Raw genomic sequence first — 8,023 nt, forward strand, 5'->3', positions numbered from 1 at the left:
GAGGGGGAAGCCGTAAGAGGGCTGAAGTCACATGGCCTGTTCAGCCTGGAGAAGAGGAGACTGAGGGGAGATATCATCATAGTCTTCAACTTCCTTGTGAAGAGAAGAGGAGGGGCAGACAGTGATCTCTTTGTGGTGACCAGTGACAGGACTCAAGTAAATGGCCTGAAGTTGTGTCAGGGGAGGATATCAGGAGTTGTTTCAGTTGGATATCAGGAAAAGGTTCTACACACAGAGGGCCCTTGGAAACTGGAAGAGGTTCCACAGGAAAGTGGTCACAGCACCAAGCCTGAAAGAGTTTAAGAAATGTTTGGACAGTGCTCTTGGATGCATGTGATTCTTGGAGAGTGTGCTGTGCAGAGCCTAGAGCTGGATTCAATGATCCTTGTAGGTCTCTTCCAACCCAGCTTACTTTGTGATTCTGTGTGTGACATTAGATGCTTCAAAAACTGCTAAGTAAGATCTCTTAGTATTTTGAATTTGGAAGAAAATTGGGAAATTGAGTACTGTGCTCATCTCTGGGGTATCCAATATAGGGAAGACATATACCTGAAGGCCAGAGCACCTCTCTTAGGGAGACAGGATGAGATAGGTGGAGTTGTTCAGTATGGGGAAGAGAAGCCTACAAGGAAAACTTAGAGCCTTTTCCAATACCAATAGCATGGTAATTATGTGAAAAATACAAATTGCCCTGTGTCATGGTTTGACCCTGGCACAATGCCAGGGCCCCCATGAAGGGTATATTTCTAAAAATGGTTGCTGTGAGATGTGACCAGAGAAAAGAACAAAGCAGGTTCCCATTTGGGGATGGAGGGAAAAACACAACACTTTATTCATACAAATCTAGAAAGGAACATATACAAAGCTAAGAATGAAAACCTTCCAAATACATTCCTCCTCCCCCTCCTTTTTCTCCACAGATTCACCACCCTTCAAATAATCAATTCTCAAATCTATCAGGGAAAGAGAGGAGTCCTCCCTTGGCTCATAGGCTTCCCCTGGAAGCACAATTAAAACCTCCTGTGCTTCTGTGTCACCCATGGCCCCGCACAGAGAACATCGGCTCTCATGATTTCTCCCTCCTCATGTCCAGTGCTCTCACCACTGGACATGGGCCAGGACTGCTTTTAGGTCTCCCTGTTTAAAGATGCTCTACCCACTTCCAGAAACAGCAGTCTCTCAACTTCGGGACACCAGTCCCCCCCAAATTTCACTCCCTGGGGCCGAGGGGCGTCATGAACAGAGATCTTCCTCCCCACGGAGACAGAGGGCCTTCCACACCCTCTTCAGCCGTCTCTGTTCACGCTGCTGCTTCACTCTTGACTCCTGGGTGTTGCCTCCCCCTAAATACAGTCTCTGGGTCACAGGGAAAAAAACCACGGGTCTGTCCATGGCTATACAAGAAAGAGTCCAGCCCAAGGCCACTCCATCATCTCTTCCCATCTAGGATTCTTCTCTCCTCTTCCAGCTTTCCTCACGCTTGCCCATTTCATCTCTCATCTCTCTCTCACCTCATCCTGATTCAGGAGGATTCAGTATTTTTAAGGTTTCTATTAGTCTACAAAGGGGTTAAAATCTTCACTTCTGCCTGTCCAGGACTGCCACAGCTGCTGGGCACCTCTCTCGCCGCATCCCCCGCTTCTGGCCGGCTGAATTGCTAGCACAATCTCTGTCCCTCTCTCCGGGGGGGGGGCTGCCTAGACATCTCAAGTCTCATCAACTTGTTCTCCTCCACCCCTGCATCTTTTGGGGCCCTGGCCTCCTCCCCATCATGGCCTCCACCTCCCCCACCCAGACGCAGCTGGGCAGGGGAGAGGTCAGACTCCACTCACCGATGCCGGATTCCCAAAGAGGAAGTTCTCTAGGAATCTCCTGCTTTTAACCTCTGTGTGTTCTCAGAGGTGTATCCAGATCCTCAGTGGCCACACCACATGCCAATTTTGAATTTGGCCACTGACTGGCCCAACCTAAACCTTTCCAGAAACACATTTCCGGGCCAAACCACGACACCCTGCTTTTGTCAAAGTTTTACTTCTTGGCGGTGAAGAAAATGTTTAAGCTTCTTCTGGCATTATAAAAGCGCTCCAAGAAGCTCAGACAGTGGTAGGCTTCACAGCCATTGTATGCTTTGTGTTTCATTGTAGACACATTGCTTCAGCCTGTAAAATTCACTGATGCCCCAATAAGGGTTCACTGAATAAAAGGTCAGAGTGAAAATTATATTGGGTAACTGTAATCAATTGTTTCTGAGACTATACGTAGAAAACTTCTTCCTTCAAGGTGTAAAATAATGGCTAACAAAGGTCATCAGAAAAATTTTCACTCCTGCTGTCCCTGAACTTTGTTTTATCAGACTGGTGCACTGTGGAAAGTTTTTATTTCCTTTAGCCATTGCCACACGTAGGACATGACATGTTCATATCCTGATTTTTAAGGCAAATGCTATACATTTTGTTTTGGAAAACCTTTGTCTTATAGCAGAGTATAACATCACATGTTCCAGTCAATGAAATCTAAAAGGGAATGGATTTGACCTCTTTATTTGACACCATATTTTGGAGATCTGTATCCCAGTCCAACATAAAAACCATTAAAATGCATCTTTTTTGATGCAATGTGACCAACAATAACAATTCCCTGGCATCTTTTTTCTTTACACTTAATTCTGTGTGTCTGCACAGATAACTGTAACTCATTTGTATCTTACAGAATAAATTTTTAAAATTCTAGAGCAGCTTTGTATTCTGAATGTCATGAAAAATAAGGAACTTTCACAAGTAAGACCTGCTAAAATGAAGTCAGAAAATTGCCATAGGTACTGTGAAATCAAGATTCAAAATTATTTTGAGATGTTAACTACTTAATCATCTACCTTCTCCAAATCTTTTTTTTTCTTTTTCCTGTCAGTGAGGTAATCTTTCATTTTGCCAATAACAGCAAATACCAAAAGACTGAATCCTTGATCAGTTTGAATTTGGTGACCTTGGCCTAAACAATAATATAGATTAATTTAGCTAAAGAGAAAGGAACTGGCTAGGCAGTTCTAAAATGCCACATCTTTCATCCTGTTGGAAAGAAAATGTAGGACTTTACAAAAGACACCACCTATTTAAAGCTGGCTGATGAAATCTCATTGATCACTGAAATGCCGTTGATATTTTGCCACTGTATTCACCATCAGTTCCACAGGTATAGTAATCCCAAATTGTTCTTGCATGAAGTCCGGGTTCTGGATTGTCTCAGACAAAGTTAGGCTGTGGTGATAGCTCATGGATGAGAGCTTCTTCGTGTCCACAGAGTAAAGGTTCACCACCATTTCTGAATTGTCAGCCTCTTGGTGTGCTCCTGTGCCTCCCACCATGATGGGAGGATGCTGTTGGCGCTGCCCTAGCCTTCACTCACTCCAGGCAGCCTTATTCCAGTCAAAAAGCTTTATTTCAGAAGAAATTGTTTGCTGGCTTCTTGAATTGTCTTGTTTTCAAAAAACAGAGAGAATTTTTTCACTTGAAAAGATGCTAGCACATGCGAGTACCTGTCTGACAGTTTTCTACTATGAAATGACTAGTGCAGAGAATGTAGGGAGAGCAGAGGATGTTGTTGAACTTCAGACCTACTCTGACAAAAAAAATTAGCAAATTCAAACCAGTGGTGTTACATGGTGCCAAATTTGAACTAAATGGGATTTTAATTAGGGTGATTTTAATTAGACACACACTAAACAGGAAAATGCTTGTTTTGTCAGGGCTAGTGTGGAGGAGAATAGATTGTGGATGAATAGGAATGGGGCTGCAGCCGTGCCTCATCCCTAATGGGGTACAGATGTATAAGACAGGTGAACAGCATTGAAGGAGAAGCAGCATGGAATGCTGATGTGTATTGACTAATCACAAAAGAGGAAAAGAGCACACAGGTGTTATGCATGTGAGAAAAAAGGTATTAAAAGTTCTGGAGAATAAGAAAAAGCTGATGCTTGCCACCATTTTTAGCATCAGTTATGTGTCCACAGTCACTGGTATAGGGAACTTGGATTATGGGTCTCCAGTGCTTCTAAAACCTGCACTGAAGTAGCTCCTTTCTGCACAAATGTGGTATGCTTGCTCTGGAAAATAGCAAATTTTCTGAGGCATTTTCACAGATGATTAATCTTAGTTGTTCAAGGGGCACGTCCAGCTGTATATCCTATTTTTTTCCTTTCCTTAATGTTTATCCGAAGTATAAATGTCTGATATCAATGTGAACTTAAAAAGTTTGTATTCTTTCAGGCTCTTGGTGCCAACTGTCTGCTTTGTAGAAAACAAAAAGTATATTTTAAAAGTGGAATGAAATAAGGGCTTTGCTAACACCATCTTGATTCTGTGTGTTTCCTATTCATGCAGAGACAAAAGAAAGTGGTTGCTTTAGTAAGTATTTTTTCTGGTCTTGCACTATGTTCATTCATTCTGCGCTCTACCAGATCTGCTATGTTTCATTTCCAACCAGGTTTCCATCTGTCCAGAAGGCTGGACTTTGCAGGATCTCAGTACTGTGGGATGGGCTGCTACTTATTCTTCTCATTTTGAGTAAAAGGTAGGAAAGTGTGAAAGTGGAAAATTAAGTAGAAATTTAAAAAACCCAAAAACCAAAAAAAAGAAAAACCAAAGCAAACCAACATTAAAAAAAACCTCAAAAAACCAAACCAACCCACCCCCCCCCCCCCGAAAAAAAAAGCCAAACAAAAAAACCCAACAATCTCTTCCAAAGATTAAAAAAGTGAATGTAGAGGATTGTGTGCAATATTATAGGGAGACCTTGAAGAATATATGAAATTAGGAGTTTGGTCTGAATTCAGTGAAAGATAATGAAGGGTTTTGATATGATAATCCCACTTAAATGGTCATAGAGTGGGGGCTCTATGTGTGTGTGATCTGTGAGGGGAGGAGGGTGTTTCAATATGCTAGCCAGCCAGTCCTGTTCTCAGTAAAGTGTTAGATCGGCTGTTTTGCTAAAGACAAATTTTTCACGTTCCAAATATTCTGAGAGAAAATAAATTATATGAATAGCAAGATGTGTGGTGATTTGCACATTATCCAAGCCATTGAGTTATTCCTGACTATCCCTATTCTAGTTCTTGATTGGTAGGCCAGCTATGCTCTGCAGCTGGAGCAAATTATATCAACAGAAGTGCTGATGTGACCACAAGTTGACAAAAGGACATGATTTCTAGTAGCAGAAAAGCAACTAGATTTTATGAAATTGTATCTAATAATGCTGTTTAACTCATGGATCTTGCATCTGACGTCTACTTTTTATCCAGTCCTTTCAGCAGCCCTTTGTTAGCAGTCACTCAGAAGAGGAAATAAAATGTAGCCATTGAAATAAAAATTGCTCTACGATTTTTAATAGCTCAGCTGCAAGCTCTATTGTTTTCTTTAATGGATTGTATAACTGAAGTTTTTCCTCATGACTATACTCATTTGGCTTCCCTGTTTCCAAAGTAAACTACAGTATCTTGGAATTCCAAAGCAAAGGATTCAAAGGGAGTGATGAAATGATGAAAGGGTTTTTATATGCACAGATTGCAAACTGCTGGAAATAATGTGGCTAAGGAGTCAGAAAAGTGACTGAGAGTCAAGAATTTCTGTAGTATTTCCATTTCTGACACTGACTTTCTCTGTGCCTTTGGTTATTAAACTCAGTCTTTCCAGCCCTCAATTTCTCAGCCTGAAAAGGGGTTTAACAATACCCACCCAAACCAAAGACAAATAGTGTGAGTATTTGTACCTTGAGAGTGGTGTCATGTAAAAGAAAAGCTAACTATTCCTCCATTAAATTTCTACATCATATAGGAAAGGTTCTCTGATAAGATAGCATTTGAACAAATCTGCCAACAGTATCACACAATTAAAGAAACAGGATGTAGAAGTAAAATAACGGGTAAAGAAAGCATTGTCTTACTGTTCTCTAGACACCTAACCATAAGTACAGGAGACTTAAATTTCTCTTGAAGTTTTATCACTGCCTCATTGTGTAACTTTTTTCACATCTGTTTATTTCCTAGGAGACTGCCTTTGGGAACTTGTACGGAGCCTGGCACCATGGGTTTCAGCTCTAAACAAAGCAGCAATCTCACAGAAGTATAAAGAATAATGTGTGAGGGTTAGAATGGGATAAAACCCATCATTTTCTGCAGTTGCATTTGCAGTAATCTCTCTATAAAAATTTGGAGAGTTCTTGTAAGATGAAAGAATCATGTGAAACATCTAAGAATGAAATCACAGTGTTACTAGTAAAAAATGTGATTAATTTTGAGAGAGAATTGAGAGTGGCAAAAATTCATCCAAGATTTGTGAAGTCATTTTCTGCCAACTAACCCAAAGCAGCTTAAAAATTAATTGACAGGTAATATGAACATTCAGTAGTGATGAAATAATAAAACCAGAGAGAATCAATCATCAGTTCCAGCATCATCTGAATTGTCTTCCCACATCTTAAACTTGAAAGAATCTTGTGTTATCTCTATGGCCTTTTGAGACTGAATTTTTTGGAGTGTGAATTGCATATATCCTTTAAAGAATTTGGGAAAAGTTTTCTTTTTGTCATTGTCTCAGATGTGCTTGTGCCTTGTAGGCATATTCAGCAAAATGAAAAAAAAAAAGGTGTTATTAAATCATCAAGGGCTAAGAATTATTTCAGCTGTGGAAGATGCACAATGTACATTGCCACTGAAACAAATCATGCAGTACAACCTGTTAAGGATGTAATTGAGATACATGTAATCATTAACCTTGGAACAGACTGGGAATCAGTTAATGAATCAAATCAATACCCTCTCAACTGATCCATAATAATTTGAAAGACATTAAAAATTTAACAGTTGCTGTATGTGAGATTATCATGGGCTGTAATTAACCAGCCTCTGGGAGACTGTTACCTAGTTACCACAGGGTCAGTGTAATTTCTGCAGATATTTTGGAAAAATTATTACAATGGCAGGTGCCAGACAATAAAATGGGTCACAATGAGACTTTAGGTACTGGCTGTAGCTAGGTCATCTTTCCATCTCTCCATGTAGTACTTCTCCTCCTTACATTTTGCACTGTTATAGCTGCTGACTGATGAAGACGTTTCAACAGCCTCTCTGCTAAATGTATGGGTTAGGAAAAATACGGAAATGTTATCTTTATTTTAAATATTGCTATCGGTGTAGAGCTCACTGGTTTGTACTTTTTTCAAAATGTAAAGGGAGGCTCCAATAGATGCCTAAAGCTGTGCAGTTTTCACAAAGAGTGAATTTCTTTGAAATATCCATTGGCCAAAGGAATAAATACAAATGAGAAATAAGATTCAAAAATACATGGGGAATATATGTGCCTAGGTGGCAAAAGTTAATGAGCCTTTTTTGTAACACTAAATAGGGTAAAAGGAGAAAAAAATGCTGTTGTTTGCCTCCACAGTGTGTATCAGTGATACCAGTGCACAGTAGGATAGTTAGCTAGCTACCACATGCAAAGCAGAAAGCAGATGGTATGGTTAGTATGGATCACAGGAACATGAGTATCTGTGAGTGTGCATGTCTTTGTATGTTCGTGTGTAAATCAGCAAGGAGTTTGACATTGACATACTCCATCAAGTCTAGTTTATAAAGAACAAGTAGTGCAACATTCTGTGCATCTGGCAACTTAACTAGCTCTGTCAATCTGTGGATACTGCTGACATTGTACTATTAGCATCACTTCCATCTGTTTTGTTTATATAGGGCTTGATTTACTTTCACCACGTGAATTGGTAGTGAATAGAAATGTCTAAAAGTCTCTGGTTCCAATTAAACTTGTAGTGTATTGTGTTTCACAGTATTATGAAAAAAGGGGACCATGGTTGCAAAGATTGTTACCTGTTTCTTCAATAGAAATATCAATGTACATTGTAGAACACAGAGGCATGTTTGTAGATCATAAGAAGTCATTTCTCTGTAACACATTTAGTCCTTGTTCATTTTCCTATCTTCTGAGATAAGGAAATTATTTTTGAGACAGTAGTCTGTTCT

The 8,023-nt window shown here is 40.0% G+C and overlaps 1 long non-coding RNA gene across 1 annotated transcript; it reads left to right on the forward strand.

Moving 5' to 3' along the window:
- The first annotated feature begins 3,728 nt into the window (after positions 1–3,728).
- Positions 3,729–7,036, forward strand: LOC135290747 (uncharacterized). The gene is made up of 3 exons (XR_010353529.1): positions 3,729–4,088; positions 4,480–4,566; positions 6,038–7,036. It is a non-coding gene; the product is annotated as an uncharacterized LOC135290747 (long non-coding RNA).
- Positions 7,037–8,023: the final 987 nt, after the last annotated feature.

This window comes from Passer domesticus, chromosome Z (genome assembly GCF_036417665.1).
Source record: "Passer domesticus isolate bPasDom1 chromosome Z, bPasDom1.hap1, whole genome shotgun sequence".
Taxonomy (NCBI): Eukaryota; Metazoa; Chordata; class Aves; order Passeriformes; family Passeridae; genus Passer; species Passer domesticus.